We start from the raw sequence: 21,067 nt of genomic DNA, 5'->3' as shown, positions 1-21,067 counted from the left end.
TTGTGACTGAAGGTCCCATTAGGGCAATCAGCATAGCAAGCCATTCAGTGATCCTGCTGCTTGGAAAAAATAACTACACACCCATATTTGTTCAAGTTGCATAAAAAATAATTTCAGGAATCTTCACAATCCTGAGGAACTCTCACACCCCTAATTTGGCTCAGGACACAACCTTGGAAATCATTGCTTCAGGGAACTATTGTATCTTTTGTTCATGATGACTTTCTCTTTCTATCATCAATTGATCCCTCAATCTATCAAAGCCTCCATTCTAGAATTTAATGATTTTTTTTGTATTCATTTTGCACATCCACAAACATATTTATATAAAGTAGTTTCACAATCCTTCTGTTAAGTCACTTAAATAAATTACAACATCACCAGATCAAGCACCATTTCTTGTGGCACTTATGATGACATTTCCACAACACACCAGTTTTACTTTCATCACTGTTCATATTTCCTTTCAAATAGATAACTTCTCACCCCCTGTAATAGTTTAGCTTTTATTCTCATGTTCGGTTGTTTCCATATCTGTAATACAGACAAAATGTTTATAGGCTGCAGTTTCACACTTACTGGAACACAGGCAGGAATTTCCAAGGAAAAACTGAGCCAGTACCTGCAGAATGTGCCACATTAGCCAGGTTTTGATGGTTATGTAGGGCTGTGAACCACTGGCAACAAGTTTGGTTGACCAGAAGTAATTGAAGTAATAAAGTACAAAACTATATTTGAGTTGTGAAGAATACAGTGCAGTACAACTTTATTATTAGCAAAACACTCTTGAGATTTTAATTTACCTTTCCTGTAATTTTATTGCATGCTAATTCTTGTAAAACAGTCCTCAGTATTTCCCCTCACTTATTTTTCACACCAAGTGGTTATTGCTCAATATACATTTAGCAATAAAAAGACAAGTTTGAAGTGTAGCCAACTTGTGAAATTCTTGTTACTTAATAAGAATTTGTCAATATCATGGCTGGAACAATTCATAACTAACTGTTAATTTGGAAAAGAAACCTTTAATGACATTTTGGCCTATTCAGGATTATTATCAAGTTCCACATGCTTATCAGATTCGTTATTTACTTTCATTACTTTCTGAAAAAAAGATTTGCAGAATAAAGATTGAATTATGAATTAAATATTTTCCCTTAGTATACTCTAGAAACAGTCTGACCTCAGCCAAGGTTTTGAGAAAGAACTCTTCAATTACAGGTGGCCCGGTGGCCTGGTGGCTAAAGCTCCCGCTTCACACACGGAGGGCCCGGGTTCGATTCCCGGCGGGTGGAAACATTTCGACACGTTTCCTTACACCTATTGTCCTGTTCACCTAGCAGCAAATAGGTACCTGGGTGTTAGTCGACTGGTGTGGGTCGCATCCTGGGGGACAAGATTAAGGACCCCAATGGAAATAAGTTAGACAGTCCTCGATGACGCACTGACTTTCTTGGGTTATCCTGGGTGGCTAACCCTCCGGGGTTAAAAATCCGAACGAAATCTTATCTTATCTTAAGTCACAAGTATAGATGGAGAGATTATGCGCTAGACTGACAAAGAATATATGTACAGTGAAACCCCGGGTTTCAGCTGCCCTGGGAATCAGCCGCTTCGGGTTTTGCCTGCTTTTTCGGCCATTGTAAGTAAGTAAATGATATTTTAAATGTTTATTTAAACTTTATCTATATTATACGTATATATATTTATCTGTGTTGTATGTAAAACTATAGTTATTTAAAAATGCATTTTTTTGTGAATATTTTTGTGGGTCTGGAACGGATTAATTTTATTTACATTATTTCTTATGGGAAACACTGCTTCGCCTTTCGGCAGTTTCGCGTTTAGGCCTAGCTCCTGAAACGGATTACAGCCAAAACCCAGGGTTTCACTGTACAAATAAGGTGCTAAAAATACTTATCCAGTCACAAGTATAGATGGGGAATGTTTAAAAGAGAGATTATTCACTAGATCAACAATAAAGGATATACAAACAAGGTGCTAAAAATATCTATCCAATACAAAAAATGAATAAACATTTTATAAATTCAGACTGATAAGAGCAAACAATAAGCACTGGTTTGGCAACAGAGACAAGTGGAACAAACTGCCAAGAAGCCTCAATGATACAAAGCTAGGGTACAGTAATTTAAAATTAAGTTAAATGAACGAGTCAAGAATGTCTGAAAGTAGAACCTGCTTGACATGGTCCAGTATGCCTAATGAAGTATCCTCTATCAAGTTCTTAAAACACTGCAGGTGCAACAGTCTCAAAGATTCAATGACACAGAATCATCTAAGCTAACTCCTGATATAAGGGTAAAATTGGCAAATGTAGTTAAAGAGAAGTGGAGGGTTCCAGGCAAGGGAAAATGGAAATAAGTGTTTACTGTACTAGATACTGTATTACGTACCTAGATACAACAGAAATTTGCAAATCCAATTATGAAGAGAAGTTTAACCCTTTGACTGTTTTAGTCATATATATATGTCTTACGAGCCAGTGTTTCGGACGTATTAATACGCATAAATTCTAGCGGCTTCAAATCAAGCAGGAGAAAGCTGGTAGGCCCACATGTGAGAGAATGGGTCTGTGTGGTCAGTGTGCACCACATAAAAAAATCCTGCAGCACGCAGTGCATAATGAGAAAAAAAAATGGTTTTTTTTTTTATTAAAACACCGAATTTGAGGTGTATTTTCATATAGTATTATCATTTTATTCTCGTTTTCATGGTTTCACATGATAAAATGGAAAACATATTAGAGAAATTGAAATGATTTTGATTAGTTTCACGATGAAAACGACCTTGAAATTGAGCTCAAAGTAGCGGAAATGTTTGATTTTTACCAATGACCAGGAGTAAGCAAATCACACCACACGTCCAATACACGTCAACTGGGGAGTCTAATATTCTTTCACTAGTGCACTATTATTATTTATACCATTTTTACAATAATGCAGTAGTCTGCATAACAGTAAATTTTGTATTTTTTGTATGAATAAAAAATCAAAATAGAAAGCAACAGTAATATAAGAGGGGCCTAGAGACATGACTAATGAACAGAGCATGTTATTTTAGTGCCAAGAATGTCTATATTGTTTAGTCTGGACCCTATTTTGAAATTGGCATCTTTTTTAATTTGCAAGAAATTGGCCAAATTGCCAATTTCTGACAGCTTTATTGGGTAGTTCAAATCGGTAAATGGGCGGTTTCTTGTACTCAACCGATAGAAAAAATGGAGTTCTAAAGAAACAGCTATGAGTTTGGTCAACTGGAACAATGGAATTCGTCAAAAACAGGGCTCAAAGTCGGCAAAATCGCCGATGCGTATGTCGCTGAGACCGCTAACTTCGCAGGAGCGTAATTCCGTGAGTTTTCGACCAAATTTCATACTTTTGGTGTCATTACCATCGGGAAAAGATTCTCTATCATTTCACAAGAAAAAAAAAATTTTCCCAAAAAATTTTGTAACAGAATGACAGTTTCAGAAAGGGGCTTGCGACAGTCAAAGGGTTAAATAGAATATGGGAGGGAAAAAAATAAAATTTGTTTTTAATGCCATTTTTTTTTTTAAGACTGAGTGAGCACTAGCTTTCTATTTTCATAAATTGAGTGCTGCACTTGGAATCAAGAAAAAGCTTTACAGTAGAAAATTTCACTCCCAGCATTAGTATTCCATGCACACCTGACATACTAGCCTCTGTATCATAAGCTAGTCCCTGAGCAGGAGTCAGCATATACTCCTGACACGCTACCCTCTGTCTTATAAGTTAGTCCCCGAGCAGGAGTCAGTACTAATATGCTAGTCCCCGAGCAGGAGTCAGTACTAATATGCAGTACAGTGGCGCCTTGACTTACGAGTGCCCCAACTTATGAGTTTTCCAAGTTACAGGCAGTCGCTCAGTCGATTTTTTGCTTTGAGTTGCAAGCCAAAATCCGAGTTACTAGTGTGCTTCAGATACGCCACATCTGCCCAACATCCCAGCATTTTGTGCTTTTTGTGAAGTTATTTTGCCAAATTTCTTTTTTCTAACCATGGGTCCTAAGAAAGTAAGTGTACAACAGTACTGAGAAGAAAAGGATGATGTCCATTGCATTAAAGTATGAAATCATAAAAAAACACCAGAAAATTACTTTTGTTTCAGTGTTTTCCTTATGAAACTAGTGATCTAGTTCAGTTAGCCTTACAAACACACAGTTTTCTCTTATAATAAGACCTCAGAAGGGCAAGAATGGAAAGATATGGTCACAGCAATAATTATTTTTACCTCAGGAGTGGCCACCACCACTCATCATATAATGACATATTTTATTCATTCTAGAGTATATATCATGTTTCTATGTTATTTATATTGTTTATGTCATATTAGATCAATTGTGATAGATATATAGGCCGTAGAGTTGATATTAGCGTTATTTTGAAGTACACCTACCATCCGACTTACAACCTGCTCGACTTATGACCATTCGACTTACGACCGTGTTTTTTATGCCAAATTTCTGGGAAATAAACAACTATTTGTATTGTATACAGTGTTTATCCTAAACCTTAAAGTATAAAATACAGTACTAACAACATAAAAAGTAAAGTAAAACATGAAATACCAAAATAAAACAATAAAATAAAGTCATTACAAAAATGTTTTGTTGATATTCAGTAGTAAAGTTCGACTTACGACCATTTCGACTTACGACCGGTTTCTCGGAACCGAACTCGGTCGTAAGTCGGATGGTAGGTGTATCTTTCTCCTGCCTCCCGAGAGCCAGGAATTACACTGGAACGGATTAATGGCATTTCAATTAATTTCAGTGAGGAAAATTGATTTGATACATGAGCAAACTGAGTTACGAGATCGGTCACAGAATGAATTAAACTCGTAAGTCAAGGTACCACTGGACTACAAATGCCAATGTTATCCTTCAACTTTATTTTACCTATGTCAGATATCACTTGGATCATGTGGTACAGTCCTGGTTACCATACGTACTAATAAATAAACCAGTCTCCTTAAATACAGAGAAAAACATTTAAATTAATTCTGATCACTACAAAAAGCCATTTGACGAAACTAAAAACACTATTATGCTAAGTGATTAAAAACTTCCCTCCCCTCAATAGATGTAGTGAAGGGTGACAAGAATGAAGTGTACATGTGGATGATGTGGTTAATAATAGCAATATCAAAATGGTTCTGAAAATATCAAAAAGATAGAAAGACACACATGATTAAAACTAGATTAGAATTAATAATTAAACAAGTAAATACATACTGGCTTGGAAAAGGGGTTACCAACAAGTGGAAATGCTCAGGTACAAGTCGGCCCATGTCTTGGTGGCACGGCCCAACAGTTATACACTTCTGCCTTGCCTTAGAGAGAACTTTCCCTCCTATCTGTTGCTAGTCTTACAATACATAGTGGGACCTCTGGTCATGAATGCTTCCAAACATGAACAAATCAGTTCATGACCAAAAAATTCACCAAATTTTTGCATCTGGACACGAACACATAATTGGGTGCCAAACAAACACAACCACGCCAATTCTCACATTCCATGCCATGTTTTTTGCACACCAATTTTCTCCACTTCCTGTTGTTTGTGTACACCTAACAAAGACCCTTGTGATAAATTCAGATTAGCAATGTTTTATCAGCAGGTAGTGCACAAACAGCTGCTCATAGTGCCAGTACCCGGCTAGAGCTTGCCATACCTGGAGTGAGTTCCAGGGGTCAATGCCCCCGTGGCCCGGTCTGTAACCAGGCCTCAGGGTGGACCAGGGCCTTATCAACCAGGCTGTTACTGCTAGCTGCACGCAGTCCAACGTATGAACCACAGCCCTGCTGGTCAAGTACTGACTTTAGGTGCCTGTCCAGTGCCTGCTTGAAGACAGCCAGGGGTCTATTAGTAATCCCCCTTATGTATGCTAGGAGGCAGTTGAACAGTTTTGGGCCCATCACACTTACTGTGTTATCTCTTACTGTGCTAGTGGCACCCCTGCTTTTCATTGGGGGGACATTGCATCGTCTGCCAAGTCTTTTGCTTTTGTAGGGAGTGATTTTCATGTGCAAGTTTGGTACTAATCCCTCTAGGATTTTCCAAGTGTATATAATCATGTATCTCTCCTGCCTACATTCTAGGGAGTACAGGTTTAGGAACTTCAAGCTTTCCCAGTAATTTAGGTACTTTATTTCAGTTATGCATGTTGTGAAGGTTCTCTCTACATTTTCTAGGTCAGCAATTTCACTTGCCTTGAAAGGTGCTGTTAATGTGCAGCAATATTCCAGCTTAGACAGAACAAGTGACTTGAAGAGTGTCATCGTGGGCTTGGTAAATATTTTTTTCCTCAGTTTTTTTTGGGGGCTATCTTATTGAAACTTGGGCTATGTATGATGGAAAGATGCTTCTTAACGTACACCAAAAATGAAAGAAATCGGATGATAAATGACGGAGTTCACTTCTCAGCCATTAGATGTCCCTTAAAAAAAACTGTTTACAGCAAATGGTTCATAGGGGTCCAGAACAGACTCATGCAATGTTAGTTTCCTCTGATGTTGAAGTTTTTCTTAGTGTTATTCAAGGTTTTTACTTTTAGTTTAGTATTACTTCGTGCATTCTATGGTATAATTAAATATTTTTGTGCTTAAAAAGCTTATAAAAACTAAATTTACATACAGTACTTAGGGGGTCTTGAATGGATTAATTGTATTTACACATAATCCAATGGAGAAACAAGGTTCGGGTCATGACCAAATCGGGAGGTGACCAGAGTTTTGGAACAGAACACGGTCATTACCAGAGGTTCCACTGTATTGTGTAGCTCTTGACAATGCACGAGTGTGAAAGATCTTGAACTAAAGATTTCCATCCCCATGTGGCTTGTTCTGCATTGTAAAGACTGCCTGTGTGCAATTGTACTGCATACACCAGGAGTCTACCAGGAGGGTATTCCCGGGATCAATGCCCCCACAGTCTGGTCCATGACCAGGCCTTCCAGTGGATCAGGTCCTGATCAACCAGGCTGTTACTTCTGGCTGCATGTAGTCCAACGCATGAACCACAGCCCGGCTGATCCGGCACCGACTAAGTATCTGTCTAGTTCCCTCTTGATGGCAGCCAGGGCTGCCATATATTTATATAATATATAAATATATTTATATAATACTATATAATATATAAATATATTTATATAATATATAAAATAAGTGCAGGCACTGTACTTCCCACTTCCCAGACTCAAGTCTGGCTAACTGATTTTCCTGAATCCCTTCACAAAATATTATCCTGCTCATACTCCAACAGCTCGTCAGGTCCCAAAAACCATTCTTCTCCATTAACTCCTATTTAAATATGTACATACAATACAATATATACTTATTAACACATCAGCCACTTCCCACCAAGGCAGGATGGCCTGAAAAAGAAAAACTTTCATCATCATTCACTCCATCACTGTCTTGCAAGCAGCGTGCTTACACTACAGTTATAAAACTGCAACATTAACATCCCTCCTTCAGAGTCCAGACACTGTACTTCCCATCTCCAGGACTCAAGTCCTGCCTGCCAGTTTCCCTGAATCCCTTCATAAATGTTACCTTGCTCACACTCCAACAGCATGTCAATTTCTAAAAATCAATTGTCTCCATTCACTCCTATCAAATATGCTCACGCATGCATGCTGGAGGTCCAAGCTCCTTGCACACAAAACCTCCTTTACCCCTCTCCCTCCAACTTTTCCTAATATATATATATATATATATGTACCAATGTGGCAAAGCCACGTTGGTACATAATTTACATATATATATATGTAAATTATGTACCAACGTGGCTTTGATGGGTGGTATCAATATTCTTGCACATTAAATTCATTTAGCACTGTGTCCATGAATGCATCTTAAAGTATTGACAACAATATTTTCTGAGAAATATGGATACAAAGGCAATAAAATATTTGATAGATATTGGGATCAGAAATTTTTCCAGATTTGAAAAGATCAACCAACCAACAAATAAGCCTAACCTAACCAATGTTTCTCTTATATTTAGAAAAAAAATAAAAAACATGGTTTCTTAAGCACTATTACTCATTAACTATTTATATATTACTTGAATCCAACCTGCCAATGCATTTACTTTACAAAGGTAAGAAACTATCAAAATCCTTATATACATTTATAATACCAATTCAACTACTTTAAACAACCATAACCTACAAAATGTTGCAGGCAAATTGTTATATTACAGCCAGGGCGAATTCTGAGGCAAGATATACGCACCTCAGGAACATACCTAGCATTATATGATAAAATTAAACACTGACGACAAAACACCACAAGCACAGCTCTGCACTTGAACCTATAAATACATAATACCATATAGGTAACCATGTTACCAATGTCCAATGTTCCAAAATTGGTAATCGCATCACCTTGGGTTAATTGGCTACAAATAGGTAACCACAAATTGGTAATCGCACCCCCCCCCCTATGGCTAATTTTCGAAGGGCACCGTATCAAACCAGGGAACAAGGGCGACGTTCTGATGTGCCCAGCACCACAGGTCATCCTGCCGCTGGGGTGAAATAACAAGGAAACGAGGGAGAATGAAGGAGAACGAGGGAGAATTGTTGGAGATGAGGGAGGCCCGGGAGGGTGAGGGAAGGCCGCGCACCTTCACTTCCACCACCACCCGCCAAGACATTTCCTCCATTCTCGCCTTCATCTCTCCCTTTCCTCGGCGGGCGTCGCCGCAGCAACTTACCCCGCAGCTGCCGCAGTGCCCGTGGCACCCTGCGGCACTTCACACAGAACAAAAAAGGCTGAAATACTCGCCTAAATAAACAAAAACATTGAGCTGTCTGGGTGGTGGGATGCCGGGTAGACGCGCGTGGGGCACACAAACATTGAGCCACGGCTGCCAACCCTCCCCTCACACTCACACTCAACCCCTCACACACTCAACCTCACACTCAACCCCACACACTCAACCAGACTCACACACGCATTATATCTCACCTCCTAGCCACTCCTTCCAATTAAGGATGAAGGAATGTTCGAAAAATATCTATTGATTTTGACGTGGCACCACTGTTATCATAGAGAATGGTTGGTCGACAATTTTCTATGATCCTCACATGGCCAAGAACTTCAAATACTTGGGTCAAATATTCATAATTTCTCACTGGGACAAATTTCAGCAATTTTAATAGGTGCATTCACTTAAAAAAGGTAACTGAGACGAGTTTTAGACGAAAATATGAGAGGCAGTGATGAGTGGAGGGCAGAGAAAAGGAAAGACGTTACGTATTAGGTTTCCGTGTCAGCCTAAAATGTTGATATTCCACCGGAAATGAACTGTAAAAAAAAAAATGGTTCATTTCCAGTAGACATTATGCACTCTGATCATCATTTCAAAAATACTTTTTTCAATGTGATTAGTACAGCATTAACCCAAAGAATCTCCCCAGAATGTGGAGAATTTCTAGTTACTCAGTAACTACTACCTTGACTTTTTTTGGGTTATCCCAGGTTCTCTACATATATGCTGCTATGTTTGATAATCTATGTAACTGTATTTGTGTATACCTAAATAAACTTACTTACTATATAAATTAATATAATAAATCGCTAGCAAACAAAAAAAATAGTCAACATGGTCAAAATTTCCCATTGATCTTTAGTTATATTAGTTTTTTTTAATTTAAAGCTAATGTAGCTCGCTTGATGAAAATAATGTTTTTGACAGTCCTGTAGACCATATTGAAAATACTTCAGTGTAAAATATATAAATGAGAATTCATTGTATGACCGTGTCCAGTAGTGTGTCTGTTGAACAGTGTGTTGCTAGAACAAACAGCCAGATTGATCACGCCATCAACCAGCAGGCCTGATCTGGGACCGGGCAGCGAAGGCGATTAACTAGGGAATCTACAGCACATACAACTGTAATTTTCTTATCTAGCATATTATTTTTAGTTTGGGCTGAGAAGTTACTGCAGTTTCTATTTCACATATATCAGTCGTGTTTATCACCAGAATGACTGGTAGATCAACACTACATGAGAACTTCTACTGAATATGTATTCCATACTCCAGATCAGTTATCCCCAGAAATGGTATTTGTGAACCTACAACCGTATTTCCCTTAGTTATCCTCGAAGGCATACCTTGAAGTTTTGACTTTTTTCTTTCCTCCAAAGCTTAATTTTCTATTTCGTTTATAACATGGGAAAGTCTCATCCGATCGGCTTCAAATTTTACACGCTGCTGTATGGTGACTAGGGCAAGGTTCATGCCACTATTGAAATGGGCAGGTGCCCTGTGATGGATGCTATATAACCCATTCCGAGATTTTGGAAATGGGTCCGATAGCTTTTAAAAGCCTCTTCTGCATGGCTTCAAATATTCAATACTTTTGTATCACACGTAGACGCATATTTGTCACTTTTATGTGTAAACTATGTGATTTTTTCCAAAATTATATTATGGTGGATATACTTGAAGGTTGATCAGGTCGTGATCCAGGGCGAAGCCTGGTCAAGAACCGGGCCTGGTCGTGATCCGGGGCGAGGCCTGGTCAAGAACCGGACCGCGGGGGCGTTGACTCCACGAAACCTTCTCCAGGTCACTACCAGAGATATGGAAGTCCCAGTTTGACAAGTTTAGTGATACTGATCTACATTCAATAACTAAAGAATGCTTCTTCTGATCTAATTGAAAACATTAATGTATATATTCATTAACAGGACTGATCCCCACTAAGTTTAGTCCGAGTAAGTACAAATTTAACATTTTACTGAGTTAAAAACTTGGAATCATTGAAATCAGATCCATTACTAGAGAATGCCTCTACTGATCGGTTTCAAACTTTCAATGTTTATAGACTTTATTACCAAAAAAAATCAGCGTTCATTTTGATTGATAAATTTCGATTTTTCACTTTCATTAAATAACTAGGAAATGCCTCTTCTGATCGGCTTCAAACCCTATGTGGAAAATACTGCATATATTTTCCGGAAATATGGTAATTTATAGGTAAATAGATGCCCTATATTGTATTTTTAAAAGAAGTATATCGAAAAAAAGAAGAGACTCACCATCTTGGTTTTGAATTTTGTACAAACGTTGGTGTAATGGGAAGAATTTTTCGTGCTCTAGAGGTTAAAATTGTGCTGACACCTCTCAAATAGGAGGCGAAATTGTTGGACATGCATTCCTGCATAACTTGAGATATCGGACGACTGGACAAGACAGCTCCAGGAACCTCAGATAAGCTCTCTAGATTTGTGTATAATTCTGGCCAGTGTTTTCATAAATTTAGTTAGTGAGGTTTTTCTGAGTATGATACAACTTAATATCCAGTCAAATTGGTGAGTGATATTAAGATATATTTTCCTTCTGTTATGTAATTGTGTGTATATATATATATATATATATATATATATATATATATATATATATATATATATATATATATATATATATATATATATATATATATATATATATATATATATAACCATTTATTTTTAATATACAGTCCACAAATTTATATATTTACCAGTATTCTTGGTGTATGTATATTTCATTTAATTAATAGGTCCAGAGCAACTTGTGGTTATGACAGTGGTAGGTATCGAAGGGGGACATTTTTTGCGACCTAGGTGTCCCAAATTCCTACTTGTCTATGTAACATTGATAAATAATAATTATCTTTGTTATCATTTACTGTTATGTACATAATTAGTTACATTCAGATAAATGCAATTTTCCACATTTAATTTGCCCGTTGGTCCTTCTTGAACCTGAGGTAATTAGTGAAGTCATTAATTAGTTAATTACTTAATAATTATATATGAAATGACAGAAGGAGGTGGATGTTAAGTTCACAAATTTACTTAATGTGTAGTGAATTATAATTATTACAATATTAATTTGGATAAGCCAAGTGTAGCTAATTATAGTAATGTGTATAATATTAAATTTGCAAAACCAAAGTGGCTAGGATTTATGTTAATGTATTTGTATAATACTAATTTAATAAGACAATTCTGGCCAAGATTTATATCAGTGTATGTGTAACTGATAAGCCAAGTGTTGCTAATTATATAATGTGTATAATATTAATTTGCTATGCCATATTCTGGCAAGGATTATATTAATTTGTGTAATATTAATTTTGATAAGCCAAGTTTGGCTAAAGGTTTGTATTAATGTACATTTAAAATTTATATAATTTTCTTACATGTAATTGCTAAGCTCAAGTAGCTGGGATTTATTCAAAGGTAAGTTGTACTATTTACCTTTATAAAGTGTATAATTTAGTACATAATCAGTGTTATTAAGTTGAATTTAATACATTGCATCATGGCTGAAAATGAGGAAATTAATGTAGAAGACAAACATGTGGAATATAGAGTAAAGAAAGCATCACTACAGGCTAGGAAAGTTCATGTAACCAAGGCATATAATAAGTGCTTGGAATTAATGAATCAAGAAACTGTGAATACTGATGATTTAAAATTGTATTTAGATGCTTTAGGTAATAGATATGATTCATACAAATTATATTACAACAAATATGAAGGAGATTTGTTAGTAAACTGTGTAGATGAGACTGAAGTAGATCAGTATTATGAATTAGAGGAAAAGATTCTTTCTTGTAAAAGTCAGGCCTTGAATAAATTAAAATGTGTAAACCAGGCAGTTGGTCAGTCTGCTCCAACAAATAATATGTCATTGCCAAAACTCCCAGAATTGTGTTTGCCTGTGTTTAATCCTGGAGAAAATTGGGAGGAATTTTGGTCAATTTTTAAAGCAGCTGTGCATGATAGGAATGATCTAGCCTGTGTAACTAAATTATTTTACCTCAAAGGACAGGTAAGAGGAGATGCTCACATACTCATACAAGCCTTTCCCAATGTAAATGACTCTTACAAGGAAGCAGATGACTTGTTGAAAGTCACTTATGGTAATATAGAACAAAGTAGGTTGGATCTAGTGAATTTCATTGTTAATTTAAAATCTCCAGATCACACTTACAAAGGTTTACAACAGTTTAGAGTTAAACTGGAGAGCACTCTCAAAACTTTAAGTAATAAATATAATCTGAAGGATTCAGACTGATTATTGAGTGCCATGGTACAGAATAAATTAAGCTGTAAAACACTTGAATGGCTCTCGAATAAATATCACAAGGGTTATTTTGGTCTGGAGGAAATAAGACTAGGTCTACTAGAATTAATTGTTCAGTTGCAGACCAGCCAACTAACTCATTTTAAAGATGCAACACATAATAACTCTGAGGTATCTGTCAAGTTTCACAAAGAGAAAAATTATCCCAATGTTGTTAATCAAAATTCATTTCCTAAAAAGAGTTGCATAGGTGCATATCAAGTAGCAGGAATCAGAAATAATGATTCTCCACAAGGTAAGAAGAATAAGTACCCTCCTAAGAGTAGCCCAGTTAATAAGAAACCAGTCAGAAAAAAGAGAGATTGTCTTTTCTGCAAGGGTACTCATTTTTCTAAGAATTGCAATGCATACAATTCATGGAATGATAAAGTTGAAAGATTGGAGGAACTTGACAGATGTATCAGATGTTTAGGTAATCACAACGTAAAGGATTGTTATGCCTAATTAAACTTCTGTTATCAATGTCACAAAGGAAGACACCATATAGTCATGTGTAAGGGTCTATATGATAATGTTGATAATAATGATAATGTTGACAATCCTGACACAACAGTAGCTAATGTAAAAATTGCTGCTAATGTTAATAATGATGGTTTTGCTGAAGTAGCCTTACCTGTGTTACAGGTAAAAATTGATGATAAAAGGCATAAATCAAAAAATGTAAATGCATTATTGGACGAGGGATCCCAGCGTACTTTCATAAAACGTAAATGTCTTGATGGTATGAAAGTACAGATGGGAGATCCCACAACTTTAAAAGTATCTGGTTTTCTCTCGGATAAAAGGGCTCAATTGTATGACCTGTTTATGTAACTGTCAGGTTTGGCAATGAGAAAAAACGTGTTAATGCAGTAATTGTAGATAGACTTCCAGATAAAATATCTACAGTAGGGCTTAGTAAAGCTACAGAAAGACTTTCACATAATGTAAATTTAGCACCTTCTGGTGTAAGTGATGATTCTGTAGGCCCAATAAATATTTTGATAGGTAGTGACTATTATGCCTCCTTTGTAAAGGGTACCTGGAATTTACCTGGTAAAGAAATGTGGTGTCACCCTTTTGAAGACTGCAGGAGGCCATGTAATGTATGGTAGGATTCCTCGTAATAATAATTCATGACTAGAAGAAACTACAAATACCGTAACTGTGTGTCTTACTCATGAAGTTGTACCCCAGTATAATTCTTCCATAGAGGATGGTGTTGAGCCAGTGCATAAATTGTAGGAATTAGACAGCATTGTAATAAATGTAAATGAAGAAAGTCCAGACGATTCTTTTACTCAGGAGCAGTACCTGAAAGATGTAAAATTTGAATCTGGACAATACTGGGTACGACTTCCGTGGAGATTGAACCATCCAGAATTGCCCACTAATTACAGAATGGCATATGGGCAGTTAAAGGCTCAGCTCCGCGAACTGAGTAAGACACCAGAATTGTTAACTGCCTATAATGATATAATTGCTGAGCAGTTAATAAATTTATAGAAGAGGTACCTCCTGAGCAAGCCAAAATTTATGGTCACTATTTGCCACATCACGGAGTGAAGAAGGATTCTAAGACCACTCCTCTGAGAATTGTGTTTAATTGTAGTGCCAGGAGTAACAAAAATGTACCTAGTTTAAATGACTGTTTGATGACAGGTCCGTCGTTGACGGAAAAATTAGGAGATATCTTATTAAATTTCAGGATGAAAAATTATGCCTTTACGGCTGACATAAGTAAAGCTTTCCTAAGAGTGGGTTTACAAGAGGCTGACCGGGATTGTACCCCCTTCTTATGGCCTGAGAATCCTAGTGACCCACTTAGCCCTCTGAAAACCTTTTGCTTTAGGAGCGTATTATTTGGTGCAACATCCAGTCCGTTCCTACTTCAAGCGACGATAAATGCACACCTTAAACGTATGGAAAGTCCATTGAGTAAAGTAATGAGCAAACAATTTTATGTGGACAATTTCCTGGGTGTGACGTCAACTGAAGAGGAACTGTTAATGACTTATGGAGAGGCTAATGAAATAATGCAAAGTGCAAATATGCCTCTGAGGGAATGGAATAGTAATTCGTCCAAATTGAAGGACAAAATAAGTAAAGATTACCCTGGAGATGAAGTGTCAAAATGTAGTAATGTATTGGGTTTAACTTGGGATACTGAGAGAGATTTGTTAATGTTAAAACCTAATAATTACAGTATGCCCAATAAATTAACTAAGAGAGTTTTACTTGCTGAAGTTTCTAAATGTTTTGATCCACTAGGTTTAGTGTCACCCCTTACTATAAGAGGGAAATTATTAATTCAGGAAGCATGGAAACTTAAATGTGCTTCGGATGAAATTCTACCTGAGGAATTCATTAACAGGTGGGATGAATTAATTGGTGATTATGAAAAAATTCCAATGTTGGAGTTCCCATGCTAGGTGGCCAATCCAAATGGGAAAAATGTACTCCACATTTTTTGTGATGCTTCAAAATTGGCATATGGAGCAGTTGCTTACCTTCAATGTAATAGTGTTATTTCTCTTGTTATGTCTAAGACTAAAGTGTCTCCAATTAAATCACATACCTTGCCTCAGTTGGAATTAACAGCCATTTACGCAGGTGTCAAATTAGCTAATTATATAAGAAATAAGTTGCAGGAGGTAAATATTAGCGACACTGTAATTTGGTCTGATAATGAGGTATCCTTACAATGGATTTGCAATGGAAACAGTAAAATTGCATACATACAAAACAGAGTCGTTGAAATTTATCAGATGCAATAGAAGTATAATAGTTTGGGTCAGCATATGTTAACATTTAATCATATACCTGGTGAGGGGAATCCAGCTGATTTCTTGTATCGAGGTTTACCTTATGCTAAATTTGTAAATGCTGTATCATGGTTTAAAGGACCGAGCTGGTTGGTAAATAAAGCTAATTGGCCTGTACAAAAAACATATATTGCTCCTGTTGAAATTACTGTGACCACCGCTCCAATAGTTTGTCCTTCTTTATCCATTGATATAAATAGGTATTCTTCTTTACCCAAACTGATCAATGTAACTAAGTTGGTGTTTGAATTTCTAAACAAGATAAATATTTCATATAAGTTTTCACATCCTCTTGAATATTGGATAAAGAGGGTACAGGAGGAAATCTATGGAAATGAGATTAAATTGATGATGGAAAGTAAAATTGTGAAAGGTTCCATAATAGAGAAATTGGGACTGTATTTAGAGAACAATGTAATTAGGTGCAGAGGTAGGTTACAAAATGCTGAACTGGGTGATTATGCTAAACACCCTATCTTGCTGCCCAAAACTCATCATCTAACAAATTTAATTGTGCTAAATGCCCATAAAAATGTAATGCATGGTAGAGTACAAGATACCTTAAATTGTATTAGGGAAACTTTCTGGATTCCACAAGGACGGCAAAGTGTAAAAAGGGTGATTAAATCTTGTGTAATATGTCACTGTGTGGATGCCAGATCCTATATGTACCCAGGTCCTCCACTATTGCCAAATGAGCAATTTCAGTCGTTTAGCAACGAACTCCGCCCGGCCGCAGTGTGGAAAATACTGTATATATTTTCCGGAAATATGGTAATTTATAGGTAAATAGATGCCCTATATTGTATTTTTAAAAGAAGCATGTTATCAAAAAAAAGAAGAGACTCGCCATCTTGGTTTTGAATTTTGTACAAACGTTGGTGTAATGGGAAGAATTTTTCGTGCTCTAGAGGTTAAAATTGTGCTGACACCTCTCAAATAGGAGGCGAAATTGTTGGACATGCATTCCTGCATAACTTGAGATATCAGACAACTGGACAAGACAGCTCCAGGAACCTCAGATAAGCTTTCTAGATTTGTGTGTAATTCTGGCCAGTGTTTTCATAAATTTAGTTAGTGAGGTTTTTCTGAGTATGATACAACTTAATATCCAGTCAAATTGGTGAGTGATATTAAGATATATTTTCCGTCTGTTATGTAATTGTGTATATATATAACCATTTATTATTTTTAATATACAGTCCACAAATTTATATATTTACCAGTATTCCTGGTGTATGTATATTTCATTTAATTAATAGGTCCAGAGCAACTTGTGGTTATGACAGTGGTAGGTATCGAAGGGGGACATTTTTTGCGACCTAGGTGTCCCAAATTCCTACTTGTCTATGTAACATTGATAAATAATAATTATCTTTGTTATCATTTACTGTTATGTACATACTTAGTTACATTCAGATAAATGCAATTTTCCACACCCTAAATGCTGGTGTATTTTAAGATATCCTGTAGCTTGGTTGCTAGCGCACTTAGCTCACACACCTAAAGTCGGTACCTGATCAGCCGGGCTGTGCCTCGTACGTTGGATTGCGTGCAGCCAGCAGTAACAGTCTAGCTGATCAGGGTCTGATCCACCAGGAGGCCTGGTCACAGACCGGGCCGCGGGGGCGTTGACCCCCAGAACTTTCTCCAGGTAAACACTGAGGTCCATGGTTCGATCCCCGGTATGTGTGGAAACATTAGGACGTGTTTCCTTAAGACATCTGCTGTCCATCTTCACCTAGCAGTAAATAGGTACCTGGGAGTAAGTCGACTGGTGTGGGTCGCATCCTGGAGACAAAACTAACCTAATTTGCCTGAAATGTTCTGCATAACAAGTAGCTTTCTATATAGTAGTATGTCACTGATGTCAGCTAGGACTGGATACCTTGTACATGTACTTGTAGAAATAAACATCATTAATAATAATAATAATATTATTATTGTTGTTGTTGTTGTTGTTGTTGTTGTTGTTGTTGTTGTTGTTGTTGTTGTTGTTGTTGTTGTTGTTGTTGTTGTTGTTGTTGTTGTTGTTGTTGTTGTTGTTGTTGTTGTTGTTGTTCTTCTTCTTCTTCTTCTTCTTCTTCTTCTTCTTCTTCTTCTTCTTCTTCTTCTTCTTCTTCTTCTTCTTCTTCTTCTTCTTCTTCTTCTTCTTCTTCTTGTTAATATTATTAGTCCGTATTTTTCTTACAGGATTGTAGAGGATTTGAAATAAAATATAAATGAGAAAAGAAAGCTTGAAAAAGGTCGTCTTTTTAGGGCGATTTTAAATTTATTGTGGACAGACTACTATTTTCAGAATTTTGGTCTCTGAAGAATATTCCTCTTCTGTTTAACTTTAAAAACTGGTGTTTCTTAATAGAAGGTTTGAATAAGATTTGGGCTGAATATATCCTAATTTACCATGTTTATTGATGGAACTGCGATAATTTATTTATGATGAATTGTTAATGCCTCCTCTTATTTGTTTCAAATCTTCACTGTTGATCTTTAATTGAAAATAAGTCAATTTGACATTTTTTGGTTATCCTTGGTAATTCACACATATGTTACTATGCAAAATAAGTAATAAAAAAAATATTGAAATTCCAAGTGCTTCACGGAAGCCCTTGGAATTTTATTTTTTTTTTCCACAGCGGTTGTTCTGCATGTTGCAATATCACCTGTTTATTGTGATTTTCTTGCATGTTACTGTGCATGATAATTGCTGTAATTGTGTAACTGTACTGATATGTACCGCTACTTAAATAAATTCACAATTTTATGCTCAAGTTAATACCTGACCAGCCGGGCTGGGGTTCGTACGCCAGCTTGCGTACAGCCAACAGTAACAGCCTGGTTGATCAGGCCCTGATCCACCACGAGACCTGGTCACAGACCGGACCGCAGGGGCGTTGATCCCCGAAACCTTCTCCAGGTACGCACTCTGCACTATTCCAATAGCGTTCACTGACGTATGGTGGACAGGTTAAGCATTATAAATGTGATACCTTCCACATCGTGCAGCACCGAAGTATGTAAGTTTATTTAGGTACAGGTACACATAGGTATAATTATTATACCTAGTAACATACGTGTAAATTACACAGGATAACTAAAAAACGCCAAAGTGACTTATTTCCACTAGGGTCATTATTATACTCATGGGGAAATGGTAAGGTAGTAGGTGATCACGCAACACCTGAGGATCTAAAGGGGGGGTTCGGAGGGTCAACGCCCCCGCGGCCCGGTCCATGACCAGGCCTCGCGCTGGATCAGGGCCTGATCACCCAGGCTGTTACTACTAGCTGCACGCAAACCGACGTAAAAAACACAGCCCGGCTCGTCAGATACTGACTTTAGGTGCCTGTCCAGTAATCAGGTTTGATCCAGTGAGGAGAAGGATAGCTCCAGTATCTGTCTTTGTAATACTCATTTGTGCTAAATTGTTATCTGTTTACAATAATGTTTTTACCACTGAATATATCATTGCTTTGTTAATCTTAAGTTAATTTTAAGCCTGCCCATAATGCTCTGCATACAAGGGGCTTTGGCATGTTACACTGTAATAACTGTATTCCTTTGTACTTCACTGTATCATTTTCAAATTAATAAATAAATAAACAAATAAATAAACATCACACGACTCGTAATAAAGTTGGTAGAATTACCGACAGCAGTGCAGATGTTAAGACTGATGGATAAATATACAGGAGACATCAGAATATAATTTATTAAGCCTGCGAATGCTCACCTTGTAGTTTTATCAGTCAGGTCACGCCCAGTCACATAACACATGGCATATGACAGTAACTACGTAGGCTATAATGTCTCCTTTTTTACTGAGATTCTTTCGCTTCCCAGCTAATTATACAACACCAAATATTGACATTCAAACTTTCAGAATAGAGTGCACTTTTAGAATAAAAGCAGTAAACTTACGGGAACTCAAGGACACAGCTATGGAAATGAGGTACATGGATAACTATAGGCCAATATCCAATTTACACCCTCTCTCAAAAATCTTCGAAAAATTAATTCATAAACGAATCTACTCCTACCTCATCTCCCAAAACATTCTCAACCCCTGCCAATTTGGATTCAGACCTAATAAAAATACTAATGATGCTATTATACACATGCTAGAACATATATACACTGCAATAGAGAAAAAAGAAGTCCCACTGGGGATCTTCATTGACTTACGTAAAGCTTTTGATACAGTTGACCATGACTTGCTCCACGTAAAATTGTCACACTATGGTATTAGAGGGCACTCCCTCAACTACCTCAAGTCATACCTCGGCAACAGAAGCCAATATGTGTACGCAAATGGGGCAAGCTCTTCCGCTCAACCAATTACAGTTGGTGTCCCACAGGGAAGTGTCCTTGGCCCTCTTCTCTTTCTCCTATACATAAATGACCTACCAAATGCTTCGCAATTACTCAAACTCACACTTTTTGCAGATGACACTACATACGTCTTCTCTCACCCGAGCCCAGTCACGCTAGCCAATACTGTAAACACCGAATTACAGAAAATATGTACCTGGATGAGGACTAACAAACTTACACTAAACATTGACAAAACCTACTTCATTCAGTTTGGTAACAGAGCTACAGATGTACCTCTTAACATAACGATAAACAGATCACCTATCACAAAGCTAACAGAGGGAAAATTCTTAGGAATCCACCTTGATAATAGACTCAAATTTCATACACATATACAACAAATTTCTAAGAAAATTTCCAAGACTGTAGGCATACTATCGAAGATACGGTACTATGTTCCACAGTCAGCCCTCCAGGCCCTTTATCACTCTCTTATTTACCCCTATCTCACCTATGGAATTTGTGCATGGGGCTCAACAACAATTAACCATCTCAGACCACTAATTACCCAACAAAAGGCTGCAGTTAGAATGATAACAAATTCTCACTACAGGCAGCACTCTCCACCAATATTCAAAACACTCAACCTACTCACCATACAAAACATCCATACTTATTACTGCACCTATTACATACATAGAACACTTAACTCTGATATTAACCCTCCCTTCAAACAACTCCTTGCCAACCTC

The 21,067-nt window shown here is 37.0% G+C and overlaps 1 protein-coding gene across 7 annotated transcripts in view; it reads right to left on the bottom strand.

Annotated features, from left to right (window-relative positions):
• Window positions 1-9,147, bottom strand: part of LOC128692354 (sex-lethal homolog) — a 173,703-nt gene extending 164,556 nt beyond the window's left edge. For 3 of the 7 annotated variants that reach the window (XM_070096413.1, XM_070096416.1, XM_070096419.1), the window contains exon 1: window positions 8,836-8,989. The gene's annotated coding sequence lies outside the window, so the exon portion shown is untranslated. Of the gene's footprint in view, window positions 1-8,522; window positions 8,654-8,835; window positions 8,990-9,018 lie in introns of those variants that run through there. The other 4 variants (XM_070096417.1, XM_070096418.1, XM_070096415.1 and 1 more) reach the window with 3 other exon arrangements.
• Between the last annotated feature and the right edge of the window lie 11,920 nt (window positions 9,148-21,067).

The sequence above is a fragment of the Cherax quadricarinatus genome, chromosome 53 (assembly GCF_038502225.1).
Source record: "Cherax quadricarinatus isolate ZL_2023a chromosome 53, ASM3850222v1, whole genome shotgun sequence".
NCBI lineage: Eukaryota > Metazoa > Arthropoda > Malacostraca > Decapoda > Parastacidae > Cherax > Cherax quadricarinatus.
This window is presented reverse-complemented; position numbering and strand designations above follow the sequence as displayed.